This window comes from Bos javanicus, chromosome X (assembly GCF_032452875.1).
Source record: "Bos javanicus breed banteng chromosome X, ARS-OSU_banteng_1.0, whole genome shotgun sequence".
Taxonomy (NCBI): domain Eukaryota; kingdom Metazoa; phylum Chordata; class Mammalia; order Artiodactyla; family Bovidae; genus Bos; species Bos javanicus.
The window spans coordinates 35,524,062-35,545,014 of NC_083897.1; the positions used below are offsets into that span (position 1 = coordinate 35,524,062).

Sequence of the window (20,953 nt, forward strand, 5' to 3'; positions counted from 1 at the left end):
GCAAAGGCAATTCATTGGAAAAAGAAAACTCTTTTCAATAAATGGTGCTGGACAACTGGATATCCACAAATACAAAAATGAATCTAGACCCAGACTTTATACCAATATGGATCATACACATAAATGTAAAATGCAAAAGTATAAAACTTCTAGAAGATAAAATAGGAGAAAATATAGGTGACCTTGTTCTTGGTGATGAATTTTTAGATTTCATACCAAAAGCACAATCCATGAAAGAAAAAAAAATGATAAATTGGATTTCATTAAAATAAAAAATGCTTGCTTTGAGAAAGGCACTGTTAAGAGAATGGAAACACAAGATAGACTGGGAGAAAATGTTTGCAAAGACATATATATGAGAAAGAATTTGTGCCCAAAATATTCTAAGAACTCTTAAAATTCTAAAATAAGAAAATAAGTAACTCAGTTAAAAATAGGCAAAAGATCTGAAAAGACACCTGAGCAAAGACTATATAATATATGAATAGCAAATAAGCATATGAAAAGACATTCAACTCATATGTCATTAGGGAATTGCAAAGTAAAACAACAATGAGATGACACTACAAATCTATTAGAGCAACTAAATTCCAAAACAGTGACAACAATTGCTGATGATAATATGGAGCGACAAGAACACTCACTCATTGCTGGTGGGAATGCAAAATGGTGCAGCCACGGTGGAAGACACTTTGGCAGTTTCCTACAAAGCTAAACATAGTCTAACCATGTGATCCAGCAATTGTGTGCCTTAGTATTTACCCAAATGAGTTGAAAACATTATCTGCACAAAAACCTACACATGAATGTTTATAGCAGCTTCATTCATAATTGCCAAAACTTGGAAGCAACCACAATGTCCTTCTATAGTAAACGGGAATAAAAGACTGTGGTACATCTGGCCAATGGACTATTATTTGTCAATAAAAAGAAATGAGCTATAAAACCTTGAAAATACATGGAAGATCCTTAACTACACATTACTAAGTGAAAGAAGCCAGTCTGAAAAGGCTACATACTGTAAGATTCCAACTGTATGACATTCTGGAAAAAGCAACAGTAAAGAGACAGTAAAAAGATAAGTGTGGTTGCTAGGGGTTCAGGAGAGAGAGAGGGTAGGTAGAACACAGAGTATATGTAGGGTGGTAAAATATTCTGTATACTGTGATAATGAACACATGGCATACACTTGTTAAAACTCAGATAACTGTAGGACACAAAGAATGAACCCAAATTCAGAACTATGGACTTATTTCATGATTATATCAATATTAGTTTATCAGTTTTAGCAAATGTGCTACATTAATGCAAAATGTCAGTAGTAGAGGAAACTGAGGGGGAACAGATAAAGTAACTCTCCATACATTCTCTTCAGTTTTTTGTATATCTAAAACTTCTCTAACACTTAAGTTTAATAATTAAAAAAACACTGAAAATGCCAAGTGTAGGTGGGGATGTTGAGCAACTAGGACTCTTATATGCTGCTAGTAGGAATACAAAATGGTATAGCTACTTTGGAGAACAGTTTGACAGCTTCTTATAACAGTATTCAATTGCTATATAACCCAGAAATTATCCTCAGAGAGAATTTCAATGCAAATATATGTGCAAACAAAAACCTGTATAAGAACATTTATAACAGAATTACTTATAATAGCAAAAAAGTGGAAAACACCCAAATGTCCATCAACTAATGAATAAATACACTACTCAACAATAATAAATAGGGGCTTCCCTGGTAGTCCAGTGGCTAAGACTCTGTGCTCCCAATGCAGGGGGCCCAGGTTAGATCCTTGGTCAGGGAACTAGATCCCACATGCCACAACTAAGACCTGGCACAGCCAAATAAATAAACATTTTAATAAAACAATAGTAAAGAACAAACTGCTCATACATACAATTACAGAGATGAATCATAAAAACATGTACCTGTGATGGATTCATTTTGATATTTGGCAAAACTAATACAATTATGTAAAGTTTAAAAATAAAATAAAATTAAAAAAAAAAAAAACATGTGCTAAATGAAAGAAGCCAAATACAAAAGGCTACATACTATATGACTCCATTTATATATTATAGAAGAAGCAAAACTATAAAGACAGATAAATTCTTTCCCAGATAACTGACTGCAAACAGGCACAAGTGACCTTTTTGAGGGGAGGGAAATTTTCTGTATCTTTATTGCAGTGGTGGTCATGGTTATCTGATCATATACATCTGTCGAAATTTTGAAATGTGTACTCTCAAGGGTACATTTTATTTCATGAGAAGTGTGTCTTAATAAATTTGAGTAAAAAATTGAAGATGCCTAGGAATATATCTTCGGAGAAGGCAATGGCACCCCACTCCAGTACTCTTGCCTGGAAAATCCCATGGACGGAGGAGCCTGGTAGGCTGTAGTCCACTGGGTTGCTAAGAGTCAGACACGACTGAGTGACTTCACTTTCACTTTTCACTTTCATGCATTGGAGAAGGAAATGGCAACCCACTCCAGTGTTCTTGCCTGGAGAATCCCAGGGACGGGGCAGCCTGGTGGGCTGCTGTCTATGGGGTCGCACAGAGTCGGACATGACTGAAGCGACTTAGCAGCAGCAGCAGGAATATATCTTATACATAAAAGTATTAATAAAACTATAAAAAAGAATACATTTGAATCAGTTCTAATGAGGTGGATGAAATGGAGCCTATTATACAGAGTGAAGTAAGCCAGAAGGAAAAACATAAATACAGTATACTATTATACAGAGTGAAGTAAGCCAGAAGGAAAAACATAAATACAGTATCCTAACGCATATATATGGAATTTAGAAAGATGGTAACAATAACCTGGTGTACGAGACAGCTAAAGAGACACTGATGTATAGAACAGTCTTATGGACTCTGTGGGAGAGGGAGAGGGTGGGAAGATTTGGGAGAATGGCAATGAAACATGTAAAATATCATGTAGGAAACGAGTTGCCAGTCCAGGTTCGATGCATGATGCTGGATGCTTGGGGCTGGTGCACTGGGACGGCCCAGAGGGATGGTATGGGGAGGGAGGAGGGAGGAGGGTTCGGGATGGGGAACACATGTATACCTGTGGCGGATTCATTTTGATATTTGGCAAAACTAATACAATTATGTAAAGTTTAAAAATAAAATAAAATTGGAAGAAAAAAAAAAGTATTAATAAAACTATAAATCTCTATCAAAGATTATAAAAATAGAATTTAAATAATATTGAGATACACTATTCATAAGTAGTAAATCTCTTTATCAAAAATATGCCAATTCTGCTTGAATTCATTCTACATATTCAATAAAATTGGAAGAAAAATCAACATGATTTTATTGGAATTTGACAATCTTATTTTAAAAATTAAGTTAAAGGGAATAAAGGGCCAAAAATAATCAAGACAACTCAGAAAGAACAAGAAAAATGGTGTGGGTGTGGGTAACTGCAGAGAATGAAAAATAACTTGACCTTACAAAATAATCAAGATTGATATAAAGCATTCATAATTAAAACAACACAAGTGTACACAAATGGATTAATAGAGCATATAGACAGGCCAGAAATAGATGCAAGCATCTATGGAAATTAGGTTATATGATGGACTTTACATTGTAAATCAGTTGTGTATAAATTAACAAATGATATTTGACATAGAAAAAAATCGACCTATATTTCACATCACATGTAAAAATAAAATCCAGATGTTCTTAAAAAGTGAAGCAAAATGTTTTAAATTTTAAAGAAAATTTGGAGAAAGTCTTTTATGTTGATGGAATAAGAAAATACTTCTTAAATATGACACAAAAATAACAATTCATGAAGGAAAAAATTCATAAATTTATAATGAAAATCTAAAATTTCTATACTAAAAATGACCCTATAAACAAACAGAAAGCCAAGGTGACATATTAGAAGCAGATATATGCAACATATATAACTGACAAATAATTAGTATCCAGAATATAAAAAGAACTCTTTTACAAATCAGTTAGTAGAAAGTGACCAAACAAAAAATAAGCAAATGTGGGTGGCTCTGCATGTTATATTTTGAAAGGATATGGGAAAAAATGAAGCTGGGCCTAGACTCAAAGGGAAGATAAAGTTTATCTGCAATGTTTTATTTCATCAAGACATATCTGAACAAGAAATAACAAAATGCTAATAACACTTGTTCATTCTGAGAAAGCATATATGTGGTTATTTGCTCATTGTTTTACATACTTCTGAGTCTCCTTGTCAATATTTTAAATTCTTCAAAGTTAAAAAATAGAAGAAAACAAACATGTAAAAAATTTATAATAATAAATTTGAGTTAAGTGGAAGGAATGAAAGTTAAAATTATAAATAACATTTTCTCTGTATGTATAGAGAGATCCAGTTCATAAAATTAAAAACATAAAATAGATGTTACTGCTATTATATACTCTCTATGCATGCATGCTAAACTGCTTCAATCATGTCTGACTCTGTATGACACTATAGACTGTAGCCCGCCAGGCTCCTCTGTCCATGGGATTCTTCAGGTAAATATACTGGAGTGGGTTGCTGTGCCCTCCTGCAGGGAATCTTCTGAATCCAGGGATCAAACCTGCATCTCCTGCATTGCAAGTGGATTCTTTACCTACTGAGCCACTCGGGAAGCCCCTATACACTCTATATAGTTATACAAATTAAGTAGAAGAGCTGAGGTAATAAAAACTGCAACTGCAATAAGATTTAAACTTTGCAACTACATCAAGAAGAGACAAGCTAGAAGAAATGAAAAACAGAAAAAGAAACCCAAAGAGAACATACTAAATATAATAATTTGTACTATAATATATAATATGGTATCACAGAATGGTCGGAAAGAATGCTTTATTCAATATTTGGTACTGTAAAACCACTGAAGAGGAAAACAATTTTGAAAAGTACCTCACACCACAATAAATTCCAGGGGGATTAAACAATTAAACATAAGCAATAAAAATGAAAACACAATCCATTCAAACACTTATCCCATTTTGGATAAGGAAAAACTTCTTAAATATTAATTTATCAGAAAAAAAATACAAATGAAAAGAGACAGAGGCATAAATAATTACATAAAAGCTAATTTGTACATTAAAGTTAAATTAAAACACAATCTGGAAAATACATTCCACATATACCCCAGAAGAAAGATCTGCTGCTACTGCTGCTGCTAAGTCGCTTCAGTCGTGTCTGACTCTGTGTGACCCCATAGACGGCAGCCCACCAGGCTCCCCCGTCCCTGGGATTCTCCAGGCAAGAACACTGGCGTGGGTTGCCATTTCCTTCTCCAATGCATGAAAGTGAAAAGTGAAAATGAAGTCGCTCAGTCGTGTCCGACCTTCAGCAACCCCATGGACTGCAGCCTTCCAGGCTCCTCTGTCCATGGGATTTCCAGGCAAGAGTACTGGAGTGGGCTGCCATTGCCTGAAGAAAGATCTAATGTCTAGTAAATGCACACATTGTCCCCACAAGTGAATAAGAAACACTTAAGTTCTCAAAAGAAAAATGCATATAGGTCATCAATACATGCTTACAGGAAGGAAACAAAAGTGACCAGGAAACACAGGAAAGTATCCATGCTAACTATAATAAAAGAAACATATTAAAATTATAGAATACTGTTTTGCCTCTATCAGATTGGCAAAGAATTTAAACATGTGAATGTATGGCAAAAACCACCACAATATTGTAAAGTAATTAGCCTCCAATTAAAAAAAAAGAATAACAATACCCAGTACTGGCATAGGATTACTAGCAGAAATTGGCCATCTTATACAGTAGGACAACTTCACACTTATGTCAAGAACCTTTGAAAATGTAATATCCTTAGGCACAATAATATCCTTAGGCACAAAGACTCAGACACAACTGAGCAACTGAACTGAACTTAGGCACAGTAATGCCTTCATAAAAACCCATAAAACAAACAAAATAGAAAAAAAAATCCCTGTACTTGACAGGCTTACCTTTTAATACAAGGATTCAGGTAACAAATAAATAAAATATCTAGTCTGTTAGGTGATGATACAGACCAGAGAGAAAAAATAAGGCAAGAAAGGAAAAAAGTAAGTGTTAAGGGAGAAGAGTTTTCATTTTTATGTTACAGTTGTTACAGAAGACCTCATCGAGGTGACATTGAATAAAAACCTGAATGGGGCAAGGTTCAAAGAAGCAAAGATTTATGCATAAGGGTATATACATTGCAAGGCTATTTATGATAACTTACAAGTGAAAATAATTTAAATGACCAATATAGGATCTCTTAAATAAATTGGGTATAAATTTTACAACTGAAAATTATGTACAGTAGCTGTTAGAATTGTTTGAAGGCTGCTGAATCACATGGGAAATGCTCACAATATGATACCAATGGAGAAACCACATATAAAATAGAATATAAGGTATGATCTCAATCATGTAAACATGGAAACATCTGGAAGGAAGTAGAACAAGTTATCTTTGGGCTAGGTATTCAGAGGTGATTTGTATTAGCTTCTCTCCATTTTCCAAATTTTCTGAGGCTGTTTTACTTTTATATCTGGAAAAAATCTGTTTAAAGGCAGATTTTATAGCCTCAAGGTAGATTAATAAATGTGCAAAATGTTTTTAACGATGGCACTTATCAGCCATGCCTTGAGTACAGAGTCCAGATTTCCAGATTTGGACACTGTGTGTTAAGTATGATACTGAAAATTGAAGTATCTCAAGTAGAAGATACTCAAAATATATGTCATATGAGCTTCTCTTGTACTATTTTAAAAAGTTATTTTATGCTATGATCACTTACATAATCCATTCCCATCCACCTCCCCTTCCCTTCAAAAAAATCTGTGTAATACTTGATTTCTTTTAAGAAATCATTTTCTAAAGAGAAAAAGCACCCTTCAAAATATACTTCCTGGAGATTTTTATTCTTCCTTCTGTGTATGGTGAGGAGACATACTGTGTATAAATGTCAATATTTTAAAAGCCACGTTTGAAATATAAAAGGTGTTTTTCTATTACCAACCAATATTTCCCTTTATCATATATGTTCCCCCTAGGAAGAGACAACATTTAAGAACATGAGTTAATCATCTTGCCTCTATTTCACAGTATACTGTACCATTTTTTTTTCAGTACTCTTAGTGTATTTCAAACCAGCAATAGTAGAAATATCATCCAATACCCAGATTTACTACAGATTTTAGAATACAATCAGTTCTGTCCTTAGCTAACAAGACAGTCATGATTTCAGCAATCTCATAAATGGAACAATAAAAGGGTCTTGCTGTGATCTCTTTCAGACCCTGTGAATTATTCCACCGAAGTTAGCAACCTTCAGAATTCCATATAAAATCCTGTGTTCCTTAAATAAATAACTGGGCCTGAACTACCTGCACAGGACCATTAGAATATAGTACAGAATAGAGCATGAACCACAGAACCTTACAGTTGGGAGTCTTTATAAATCATCCAGGTCTAATCCAACCCTCCTCATTTTACCGTTAGAAGCTCAAATAAGACAGGTGATTTGTCACAAGAAACTAAGCCTCTATGCCAGGACTAGAACCTAGGAGTAGGCTATCCAAAATCCTATTTAAGAGAGATCTTTAATATCTAATTATTCATCATTTTTAAAATCAAGTGCCTCTTTCTCTAATTTATAGAATGGGGAAAGTTGGGAGGTCTGGAAAGAGTCCTGGCTCATTGACAGTTTCAGCTGTGCAACACGACATGTAATCTTTCCTTACAGCACTATCATCGGTTGAACATCTGCAAAATGGATACGCATCACCCAGTCTTAACTGTTAGGAAGCACTGTGAGCATCAAAATGGGGGAGGACTGTTAGAAGCAGGGTATCGTGTCTCAGTACATTCAACTTCTGTGAAAAGTCTAACATGTTGACCACACCTTCCTTCTTAAAGCAGTACATTTTCCTCTATACACTGATGGCAAAATACAATTATATAGTTCAGTAGCTTGTAGAATAAAGTCTATCTCCACATCTAAACCATGAGCCCCAAAGTGACAACAACCATGTCTATTTTGGTCACTATTATATGGGACATGCTTAGTCAATCTTATGTAGTCACAAAATATTTGTTCAATCAGTGGATAAGGCCTCTCTTCTCTTGGCTCTTTCACAATACTGCTGCTGCTGCTAAGTCGCTTCAGTCATGTCTGACTCTGTGCGACCCCATAGACGGCAGCCACCAGGCTCCCCTCATCCTTGGGATTCTCCAGGCAAGAACACTGAAGTGGATTGCCATTTCCTTCTCCAATGCATGAAAGTGAAAAGTGAAAGTGAAGTCGCTCAGTCATGTCCGACTCTTAGCAACCTGATGGACTGCAGCCTACCAGGCTCCTCCGTCCATGGGATTCTCCAGGCAAGAGTACTGGAGTGGGTTACCAGTGCCTTCTCCATTCACAATACTATACTCCCCTAATTTTCCTTCTACATGTCTGATGTCTCTTCCTTCATAGCTTTCATACAAACTGATATTTGTTTTCCCTTTCCTGATGGCTCACATGGTAAAGAATCTGCTCACAATGTGGGAGACCCGGGTTTAATCCCTGGGGTCAGGAAGATCCCCTGGAGAAGGGAATGGCTACCTACTCCAGTTTTTCTTGCCTTGACAATTCCTTGGACAGATAAGCCTGGTGGGCTATATAGTCCATGGGGTCGAAAAGAGTCAGACAGGACTGAGCAGCTAACACTTTGGGCTTCCCAAGTGGCGCTGGCGGTACAGAGCACGTCTGCCAATGTAGGAGACATGAGAAACGTAGGTTCAGTCTCTAGGTTGGGAAGATCCCCTGGAGGAGGGCATGGCAACCCACTCCAGTATTCTTGCCTGAAGAATCCCAAGGATAGAGGAGCCTGGTGGGCTACAGTCCACAGGGTCGCAAAGAGTTGAACACGACTGAAGCGACTTAGCGTGCACACGTCCTAAGCTAAGCATTCTCCAAAGAAATCCTTAGATCCTTTTTTTTCTACTTCAAGTTTTGCTTCTTTATCGATAACTCTCAAATCCCTCTCTCCAGATAAGTTCTTTCCAGAGCTCCAATCCCATATTTTTTTCCAACTGTGCCCAGTACTTCTTGGTGGGCTATAGCAATAGTACTACCTGTGTGACCTCACTCAAATCAAGTCACTCCACCTCCAAGGATCAGATTGCTCATCCATAAAATAAGGGAGATGACTCTACTACATAAAGAGCAAAGTCCTAAGTTTCCAAGCTAGCATTCAATATTCTTTATAGTGAAGCCCTCCAAGTACCTCACAAAACATTTATCACATACTTACCATACTCCAATGCAACTGAATTCACTGTTCCCAATACATTTTTCTGGCCTCTGCCTAGAACACCTTTCCCATCCCCCAAACTCTCTCCACAGTTTGTCCAATTTTCAAAACCCAGTTCAAATGCTACTTCCAGGAAGCTGTTTTTGATCTCTTTGGCTGCAAGCCCTTTCCTTCTTTTATGAGTGTGGCTCTCATAGTATCATAGTTGTTTGTGTATTTCTTCTCTCTCCTATTTGACTGTGTCATCTTGGAGGGCAGAGACTATTCCTAAATCAGTCTGTGTCTCCCACATTTTCTTTGGTCCATAATGTGCTCGTAATAACCTTATACTGAATAGATTCAGTTAAGGTCATATCAGCCTCCTTGCTTGAAAGCCTTCAATCAGTCCCTTTGTTTCTAGAATAAAGGCCAAAATCCTTACAGTGTCCCACTCCAGCCATCCCAGAGTTTGCTCAATTTTCCAAAGTCACTATGCTTCTCTCATCCTAGGATCCTCACGCGTGCTCTTCCCTTCATCTAGAAAACTACTCCATCCCTTCTATCACCGTCACCCCACCCGCATGTCTTTATTCAGCCTTAATATTACTTCCTCAAGGAAGGTTTTCTTAAACCCCAAACCAGATCAGATTTCCTCTGTTATATACCTTCCTAGCCCTACTCCACCCATACTTTTCCTTTAAAACATGTGTTGCTGACTGAAATAACACAGTTGTGTGATTATCTGATTTATTACCTCTTCCCCATCAGACTACAAGCCCCAAATAAGCAAGTACCATGTCTGTGTAGCTTACCTTTCTAACATCTGCACGGTGCTTAACCATATCACTGAATAAATAGCTGTTGAATGACTGAACTGATGAATGACTGGGTTAAAGGTAAAAATTTGGGACCTAGAATGTAGAAAAATATTTTCTTATCTTCCTATAATTCCTTCAAAGTAAAATTAAGATGCCTGGTAGCTATCTGGGACAGGTGAGCTTGCCTTCTAATTCAACATAAGAAATTTGTAAAAATAGGATGAATATTGCCCCCCAAAATGCTGGAAAGAAAACAAAATTACTTTTAAAATGAACATATGGCCCCAAAAGTCATCACTAGCACCAACTCGTCTGTTCCTTTAATTTAACGAGCACCTACTTTATGCCATATACTATGATAGTGTCTGACGTTACAATAAACTGGACTGATACAGCCCCCTACTAGCTTGAAATATATAATCTAAGAGTGGAATTTATAGAAGCTTTTAAAAACCCGTTATTGCAGTCACAACACCCAACTAATGCTACTTTGAGAGGATATTAAATTTTCCATCAAAGGAGATACTAACCTGAGGGTGAAAGATCATTTGGCAGGGATTATTTAGAAACTATAACTGGGCCCAATCTGAGCCTCTTAAATTAGATAGATGGGCAGGTAGCCTAGAACAGTGCTGCTCGAAGTGTGGTCCAAGGATCATTGCTTATCTACAAACTATTATTACTAGACAGCAATGACCTAAGTATAAAAATTGAGAAGCACACACATGCAGAAATTGAGAATATGTACTTACAAAATGTAGCAACTCAACTTGAAAAAAATTAATTTTATGTCTGTTGAATCTAACAATAAAATGATAGCGTATATTTTGCATGGCTTTTATTTTTCTAGTAATTCATATTTAATGTATTTTACTAAAGAAACTATCTGTGGTGGATTGGGAAATTTTAAAAAACTGGTTCTTCACCTAGATAGTTTGAAAAACACTGGACATCTAGGTTGCTTCCATGTCCTGGCTATTATAAACAGTGCTGCGATGAACATTGGGGTACACGTGTCTCTTTCCCTTCTGGTTTCCTCAGTGTGTATGCCCAGCAGAGGGATGGTATGGGGAGGGAGGAGGGAGGAGGGTTCAGGATGGGGAACGCATGTATACCTGTGGCGGATTCATTTTGATATTTGGCAAAACTAATACAATTATGTAAAGTTTAAAAATAAAATAAAATTAAAAAAGAAAAGCACTGGAACAGCAGTTTAAGGATTACCTGTCATTTTGTTGAAAATGCAAAACTCAGGTTCCCACCCCAGACCCTCGGAATCGGAATTAACATTTTAACAAGATCCTCAGGGGATTCTTTTGCACGTTCAAGTTTGAGAAGAACTGGCCTAGATGATTTCTGAAGTCCCTTAGAACCCTGAGATTTTACAATTTACTTCAGACAGAGAATTGCAGAGCTGAAAACCCCTCAGAGAAGCTGAGATCCATGCAGAGGAAATCATGTGTCTAACGTAACTGGCAATTTTTTCAGAGCTAGCAATAGAACTCAACTTTCCTAACAACCAGGTCAGTTTTCCACTCCAACACACCACATGCTCACTCCTATTCCACCCAGTCCCCCTCTGTACCATCCCCTCAGTGATGTCATTGTTCCTGAGACACTGATATAACAATTTATTCTTCTATCTTTTATATACTATGAATCTTGAATCACAAGATTCCAAATGTTTCCTTTATAATTATGGTTAACCCTTTCTTCCCAAATCTTCCCACATGCTTATTCTCTGCCTGCTATATGGACATTCTGGGGCTTCAGAAGAAATAGCACTGATTTCTGGTTTTTGGAAAAGAACAGAGACCATCTTTGTTCCCATCAGTCCACTTAATACCAGATAGCAAGCTTTTCCAAGGAAGAGAACATACAAGATTAAGGCTGCTTTACAAAACTCAGTATGATCAGTCTGTGGCTGACAAACAAGAGAATGGTATAATAGGCCATATTAATAAAAGTCTAGTCCCCCAAATGAGACACATGATGATCCCTTCCTTGTGGTCCTGTCAGATTCAAGGCTTGAGGGGAGAGATACAGCTGTCTTCAACTATCTAAGGCACTATTATTAAGAAGCAAATTTGTTCTAGAAAGTCCCAAAGAACCAATGAAGAGACGTTACAGGGAGATAGACATTGGCTTATAACAGGGATTACTTCCTGACAGTATAGAAGGAGCCACCTAATGAGCTCTCTGTCACTCCAGGGAGTTCAAATAGAAATTAGTCAAAGAATTGGATGCTTAGGACAAATTCAAGTACTGGGTGGAGAAGTAAAGCTTAATAACCTTTAGGGATCCTTCCAGTTCCAAGGTTTTAGTACTCTACAATTTTCATAACAAGGTGACTCGAAGCTCTCAGAAGAAAAGAGCGACAGCTGGTCCTAAAAGGAGTCTTTAGCTGGATGTTAGATGGATGAGGCCATGACAATGGAAAAATGAAGTCTTTCCTGGCATTCTTTTCAAAGGAAAGCAGGCTGTCCAAGGAAAGTCTTTTGGGCAGCCCCTCTAGGAAATCCAGATGAGGCTTGGCTCCACAATAGCTAGACACTATGCCCCACTCTAAATTCCTGTTACTTTACACAAGGACTCTGCTGCTGCTAAGTCACTTCAGTCGTGTCCGACTCTGTGTGACCCCACAGACGGCAGCCCACCAGGCTCCCCCCTCCCTGGGATTCTCCAGGCAAGAACACTGGCGTGGGTTGCCATTTCCTTCTCCACTGCATGAAAGTGAAAAATGAAACTGAAGTCGTTCAGTCATGTCCGACTCTTAGCGACCCCATGGACTGCAGCCTACCAGGCTCCTCCGTCCGTGGGATTTTCTAACCAAGAGTACTGGAGTGGGTTGCCATTGCCTTCAATGACAAAGGACTCTACTACTTTCCAAAAAAGAATTGCCAGGCAGCACCCTTTCTAGTATACCTACACTTGCCTAACAGACGAGGGTAGAAAATTCTCCCCAGGGAGGCAGTGGTGCTTAGTGGTCAAGACTGTACATTCTGGAACCAGGTTGCCTGTGTTCTAATTCCCAGTCAGGGCATTTAATTGCTAAACGTCTCTGTGCCTCAGTTTCCTCATCACTAAGAAAAATGATAGTATCTTGCTTCATATGGTTAATGTAAGAATAATACATGTTAAAGTCACAGCCGAAGATTTGAAACATTGTAAGCACTCAACAGTGTCAGCAATTGGCATTGCAGGTGTTATAATTACTACCACGGGTACAGCTGTGTCGCCAACTCAAAGAGCCCCCATCAAGCAACCAGATCTTCACCCCGACCAATTCAGAGAGGATATACTACAAGAGCTTTAGCCAACCCTTGCATAGCTACAGACACCCAGAACCTACTGACCCTCAATAAATCATACCATTCACACCAATCAGCTCTTCACCCTGCACTCTCTAAATCCAACAGCCACCCCTCCCCCAGTCCTCCTGCCTAAGCCACCCGCAGCCACAGCCAGAGGAGCAGCAAACTGGAAATTCAGTTCCAGACAAACCATCAGGTGTTTCTTCCCTCCCAAGGACAGAGCTGGACCTAATACCAAGCCTGCCAGTTGATGGGGTGGGATATCTGAATCCTGGGTCTAGCCTATCAGCTTAACTACCTGGAATGGGGAGTGGGCAGGCAATGGGCTTCCCACAGAGAAGCAAGGGAAACCTCCCAAGTTTGTGAAGGAACTCAGGCCCAAAGAGCCTCTTAAGGGAAGGGGGGAGGTCTCCACCTGCTTTCAAAGGAAACAGTTATTTACAACTTTCTACTCACTTGCATCTGGGGGAGGTAATAGGGAGAGGGGAAAGGGACTACAATGTATTCTCCTTTCTCATTTCCAGCAAGGAGAAGCAGCTGCAGAGAAAGAGCTAAAGGAGCAAGGAAGCTCCAGCCATTACCCCATCCCTGTGCTTAGGGCTGTCTGGGGGGTCATGACAGTGCTTTCTGCTCTGGCTAGGGGCCACTCGGTGTCTTTCTGCAGCAGCTGCCGGCCCCCCAAGCAATTTGCAAGGTCAATGCTGACCTGCTTCCTAAAAGGAACAAAACAATTCACTGACAATGAAGCAAATAGCGCATACACCAACCACATCGCAAACCCCTCTTCCTCAAATCAGGTTTTACCCCTGTGTCTCCCTGCCCAGATGCCGACTCCGGGCTTCCACCAGCCCCACTGGGAAACCCAGGATAGCATCACAGCTGCAGAGCATGTCTCGCCTCGCTGGCCAACCCAAGGAGACTCTCCGTACGGGGGAGAGATGTTATCGCTTAAGGAGACCTGAGCTTGGGGGAGGGGGAAGGAGGGAAAGCTATGTTTCTTACCAAGCGCCACAGTCACTTCCCCGAAGCGGAGAGAAGAGAAGGATGAACGAACTGAAACAAGTTGGAGGTTGAGCCCTCACAGAGCTCGGCTTCCTCTTCTGTTTCTCTGGGTCTCTCCCTGGTCCCTCTCCCGTCTGTCTCTCTGGTTTGCTCGCTAGCTTGCGCGCGCTCACGCTCTCCGTCTCTCTCTCTCTCACCCTCCCTTCCTTCCTCTCTCTCTCCCCCTCTCTCGCTCCCTTCTCTTCTCTCTCTCTCCCCCCCCACCTCCCTTCCCACTTCCCCTCCCCCTTTGCTGGTTTTGGATTCACCACTGCTTGGTGCTGAGCACGCGGCTGTGCTGGGGCTCAGAATACAGCGCTGCAAAGGTTTGCATCTGTGGTTGTTTTAGGAAAGACTAAAGTAGTATTTGATTCTTTAAGCTATCCAGCAGAGAAACAGGGAAGCTCTGAGAGAAGGGGAAGAGCAAAGGAAGCAAAGGGAAAGGAAAGAGAGCATAAAGGATAAGAGCGAATAGGAGGATAAAGGAAGTATGGATTACCATACTTGATGTGTGATGCTTACTAGCTAGCTGCTCCTAGACGGAAGATAAATGGTCTGTCTCCCTTTCATCCCTATGGGCGCGCCTTAGCCCAGGCTCCATATAAAGGTTGGACAAATCTGTCTGTTCACATTACATCTCTGAGGACAATAATGAACTAAAAAAATAATAATACTACTACATCAAAGAGGTTGCCATTCCCACTCCACTAAGAAGAAAGGGTTCAGCCACATTGATCTGCCACCCCCACCTCCAACCAAGTAGAAGTGTAGACCCAATACAGAACTGTCAGCTGGAGCTTACCTCCAGGCAAAACAGTCAAGCAGCAGAACCACAAAGCTTTCCTTTCAAAAACCTCTAAAGGGAATATTGGTGTATGTAAGTTTGTGAGCCTACATGTAAGTTTGCACAAGGAGAAAGAAAGGAAGGAGGGAGATTAATTAACTCAAAGTATAAAAGAATAATATTCCCATTGGGGAAAAAAACTGGACAAATTATAGTAATAATGCAACAAGGGGTAGGAAAAGACCTAGACTGAGAGTAAAATAAAGGAACTTAGCTTTGACTTCTGCCTCTGAAAATTACTTGATTATTATCTTTGACAAGTCTGACCCTCATTATCCTCAATGGCAAAATGAATGGTGATGGATGGACACGATTTTGAAAGACCCTTTCACACCTAACAATCTAGGCTCTAAGACAGGAAAATCTCAGATGAAGGAGTTGACCTGTGGAGAGTGAAATATAGACTACCAAATTTAAAAGGTTTTCCAAAAATGAGTCCACAAATGGGACCTCAAATCACACTGACAAAGCATTCCCTTTTGAGCATTTAAGGGGCAACATAAATATGAAATGCTCCTATCAAAGAGTTCAGCCCCTCTTATGTGATTTTTTTAACCCATTTAGTCAGAGAGTCAAAATGGTCCTTTAGGGCATCTGATTGAACATATGTTTTATTGTGTATGTTAAGTGTACTGATATATATATATATATATATATATATATATATATATGCACACACACACACACACACATATATATAGACTGGGACACGGAAGGCATTTAAAATTCTTCCCACTATAATAATAATAGTGTACTATTTAATAATAATAATTTAATAATAGTGTATTGTAATAATAATAATAGTGTACTATTTCTATCTGAACCACTATCCTATTGGATCCACTCCCTCCAAAAAATTCCTAAAACTCTCTACTTCTGTTCATTGAGGTACATGTGCTATACTCTGACTACATGCATATACCCATTTACTGAGTTTATATAGAGGAATCTACAGGCTCAGTCACTGAACTGTAAGGACCCATAGAGATAACCATCTCATTCCTTTTTGTGACTGAGTAGTATTCCATTGTGTGTGTGTGTGTGTGTATACACACCACATCTTCTTTATCCATTCATCTCTTGATGGACATCTAGGTTGCTTCCACGTCCTGGCTGTTGCAAATAGTGCTGCAATGAACAATGGGGTGTGTATATCTTTTTGAACTGTGCAATTTGCAGAGATGTGGCCAGACCTAAAAATTCATACAGAGTGAAGTAAGAAAGAGAAAAACAAATATCATATATTAATGCATATATGTGGAATCTAGAAAAAATGGTGTAGATGATCTTTGCAAAACAGAAATAGAGACATAGACATACAGGACAAATGTATGGATACTAAGGAGAAAGGGGGTGGACAAATTGGGAGATTGGAATTGACATATATACACTAGTATGTATAAAATAGATAACTAACAAGAACCTACTGAACAGGGCACTCTTTTCAATGCTCTGTGATGACCTAAATGTGAGAGAAATCCAAAAACAGGGTATATATGTATATGCAGTGGCACCCCACTCCAGTCCTCTTGCCTGGAAAATCCCATGGAAGGAGGAGCCTGGTAGGCTGCAGTCCATGGGGTCGCTCAGGGTTGGACATGACTGAGCAACTTCACTTTCACTTTTCACTTTCATTCTTTGGAGAAGGAAATGGCAACCCACTCCAGTGTTCTTGCCTGGAGAATCCCAGGGACAGGGGAGCCTGGTGGGCTGCCGACTATGGGGTCGCACAGAGTCAGACACGACTGAAGCGACTTAGCAGCAGCAGCAGCAGCAGCATAGCTGATTTACTTTGCTGTACAGCAGAAGCTAACACAAAACTGTAAAGCAACTATACTCCAATATAAATTAATTTAAAAACAGATAACCATCTCATTTTGCAGAAAGAGAAACTTGCCTACAGAAAAAAAAATATAGCTCACACAATGTCATAGTGAATCAGTGACAACACCAAGACCACTATAAAGCAAGTGTATATGTGGGCACATAGCTATGTACAATTCCTCCTGCACAGGTGTGTATTTGTTTGCATAAATTCTCATTGGATTTAGAGGATTAGTGAAATGGCAAGAAGAAATACTAGAAGCTGACATAAGGTTGCTGTATTATTTCATGGGGTTGCCATAACAAATTACCATAAATTTGGTGGCTTAAAACAACAAAAGTTTATTGTCTCACAATTCTGGAGACCACAAATCTGACATTAAGGTATCGGCAGGGTCACACTTGCCCTAAAGACTCTAGAGGGGAATCTTTCCATGACTCTTCCAGCTTCTGGTGGCTCCTGGAATTCTTTGCCTTATAGAAGCATCACTCCAATCTCTGCCTCAGTCTTCAAATTGTCTTCTCCTCTGTGCCTCTGTGTAACCAAATTTCCCTGCCTTTTCCCTTATAAAGACAGCAGTCACAGGATTTAAATCCTTAAATCTTTAAATCTTACATCCTTAAATCTAGGATGACATCATCTCAAGAAATTTTACTGATTACTTCGATATTTGAACATCTGGTGACGTCCATGTGTAGAGTCGTCTCTTGTGTTGTTGGAAGAAGATGTTTGCTATGACCAGTGTGTTCTTTTTGACAAAACAAATCCTTTGCCCTGCTTCATTTTGTAGTCCAAGGCCAAACTTGCCTGTTACTCCAGGTATTTCCCTTTTCCCACAGTCAGTCAATACCAATATCAGATTAGTTATGTTCTTTGCAGCCACAGATGAAGAGGCTCTATACAGTCAGCAAAGAAAAGACCTGGAGCTGGCTGTGGCTCAGATCATGAACTTCTTATTGCAAAAGTCTGGCTTAAATTGAAGAAAGTATGGAAAACCACTAGGCCATTAAGGTATGACCTAAATCAAATCCCTTATGATTATACAGTGAAGATGATGAATAGATTCAAAGGACTAGATCTGGTAGACAGAGTGCCTGAAGAACTATAGATTGATGTTCGTAACAGAGTGCCTGAAGAACTACAGATGGATGTTCGTAACATTGTACAGGAGGCAGTGACCAAAACCATACCCAAGAAAAAGAAATGCAAGAAGGCAAAGTGTTTGTCTGAGGAGGCTTTACAAATAGCTGAGAAAAGAAGAGAAGTGAGAGACAAGGGAGAAAGGGAAAGATATACCCAACTGAATCCAACCTTCCAGAGAATAGAAAGGAGAAATAAGAAGGCCTTCTTAAATGAAAAATGCAAAGAAATAGAGGAAAACAATAGAATGGGAAATACTAGAGATCTCTTTAAGAAAACTGGAGATATCAAGTGAACATTTCATGCAAGGATGGGCACTAAAACAGTAAGAATCCAACAGAAGTAGAAGAGATTAAAGAGATGAAAAGAATATACAGAACTATTCAAAAATGGTCTTAATGACCCAGATAACCATAATGGTGTGGTCACTCACCGAGACACTGACATCCTGGAGTGTGAAGTCAAGTGGGGCCTAGGAAGCATTACTACAGACAAAGGTAGTGAAGGTGATGGAATTCTCAGCTGAGCTATTTCAAACCCTAAAAGATCAATATGTCAGCAAATTTGGAAAACTCAGCAGTGGCCACAAGACTAGAAAAGGTCAGTTTTCATTCCACTCCCAAAGAAGAACAATGCCAAAAAATGTTCAGACTATCACACAATTGTGCTCATTTCACATGCTAGCAAGGTAACACTCAAAATCCTTCAAGCTAGGCTTCAGCAATATGTGAACCAAAAACTTCCATATGTATAAGCTGTATTTAGAAAAGGCAGAGGAATGAGAGAACAAATTGCCAACATTCATCTGATCACAGAGAAAGCAAGGGAGTTCCAGAAAAACATCCATTTCTGCTTCATTGACTATGCTAAAGCCTTTGACTCTGTGGATCACAACAAACTGTGGAAAATTCTTAAAGAGATGGGAACACCAGACTACCTTACCTGCCTCCTGAGAAACATGTATGCAGGTCAAGAAGCAACAGTTAGAACTGGACATGGAACAATGGACTAGTTCAAAATTGGGAAAGGAGGATGACAGGGCTGTATATTGTCACCCTTCTTAATTAACATATGCAGAATATATTATGTGAAATGCTGAGCTGGATGAATCACAAGCTGGAATCAAGATTGCCTGGAGAAATATCAACAACCTCAGATATGCAGATGATACCAGTTTAATGGCAGAAAGTAAAGAGGAGCTAAAGAGTTTCTTGATGAAAGTAAAGAGGAGAGTGAAAAAGCTGGCTTAAAACTCAACATTCAGAAAACTAAGATCACAGCATCTGGTCCCATCACTTCATGGCAAATAGAAGGGGGAAAAATGGAAACAGTGACAGACTTTATTTTCTTGGGCTCCAAAATCTCTGCAGATTGTGGCTACAACCATGAAACTAGAAGAGGCTTGCTCCTTGGAAGAAAAGCTATGACAAAACTATCAGCATATTAAAAATCAGAGATATCACTTTGCCAACAGAGGTCTGTATAGTCAAAGCTATGGTTTTTCCAGTAGTCATGTATGGATGTGAGAGGTGGATCATAAAGAATGTTGAGTGCTGAAGAACAGATGCTTTCAAATTGTGGTGCTGGAGAAGATTCCTGAGAATTACTTGTACTGCAAGAAGATCAAACTAGTCAATCTTAAAGGAAATCAGTCCTGAATATTCATTGGAAAGACTGATGCTGAAGCTGAAGCTCCAATACTTTGGCCACCTGATGCAAAGAGCTGACTCATTGGAGTAGACCCTGATGCTGAGAAAGACTGAAAGTAAAAGAAGAAAGGGGTGGCAGAGGATGAGATGGTTGGATGACATCACCAATTTTGAGCAAACTCTGGGAAATTGTGAAGGACAGGTAAGCCTGGCTTCCTGCAGTTCATGGGGTTGCAGAGAGTCAGACATGACTTAGCAACTAAACAACAGCAACAACTTCTACAGAGAATATACATCCAAATAAGATCACATCCTTAGGTTCTGATGGATATGCATTTTGTTGTGTTAGTCACTCAATTGTGTCCAAGTCTTTGTGACCCCATGGACTGTAGCCTACCAGGCTCCTCGGTCCATGGAATTCTGCAGGCAAGAATACTGGAGTGGATAGCCATTCCCTTCTCCAGGGGATCTTCCTAACCCAGGGATTGAACCCAGGTCTCCTGCATTGCAGGCAGATTCTTTACTGTCTGAGCCACCAGGGAAGCCCAGACATGAATTTTGGGAAGATAGTATACGAACAACTACAGTGGCCAAGTTTTCTTTTTGTCAGTTAAAGCCACTAAACAAATAAACCATCTGGGAAACCATCATTTTTAAAAGAAAAGATATTTCAATCCAAAGAAGTTAGATGAAGATACTCTCATAACAAAACTATAATTTAAATCGTATGGTTTTAGCTATATTAATAGCTTTAAAAATAATAGTATTTTCATAAATGTTCTCAGTTCACTGCAAACCACAGAAATTTTTTTTACTAGAACCACTTCTGATATTGGAGCAGTTTCTATCAAACCAATCCTCTTGCAGACAGCAATAATAAACTCTTGACAAAAAACAATCCGGATGCATTGGAAATGTATCATAAATAGTCATAAATTGGAAAAGAGTTGACAATTGAAAGAAAGGAACAATATTAAGTTTGCCCTTTTTAAAAATGTCTGCCTGAGGGTGGGCCACAGGCCAGCGCGATAACTAAAACTCTAGAG

The 20,953-nt window shown here is 39.1% G+C and overlaps 1 protein-coding gene and 1 pseudogene across 2 annotated transcripts in view; both read right to left on the minus strand.

Annotated features, from left to right (window-relative positions):
* LOC133242548 (transcriptional repressor p66 alpha-like) overlaps positions 1–14,298 on the minus strand; it is a 33,817-nt pseudogene extending 19,519 nt beyond the window's left edge.
* Positions 1–14,669, minus strand: part of GABRA3 (gamma-aminobutyric acid type A receptor subunit alpha3) — a 241,699-nt gene extending 227,030 nt beyond the window's left edge. Inside the window, exon 1 of one of the 2 annotated variants that reach the window (XR_009734880.1) lies at positions 14,411–14,669. The gene's annotated coding sequence lies outside the window, so the exon portion shown is untranslated. The remainder of the gene's footprint in view (positions 1–14,410) is intronic. The other variant, XM_061408863.1, reaches the window with a different exon arrangement.
* Positions 14,670–20,953: the final 6,284 nt, after the last annotated feature.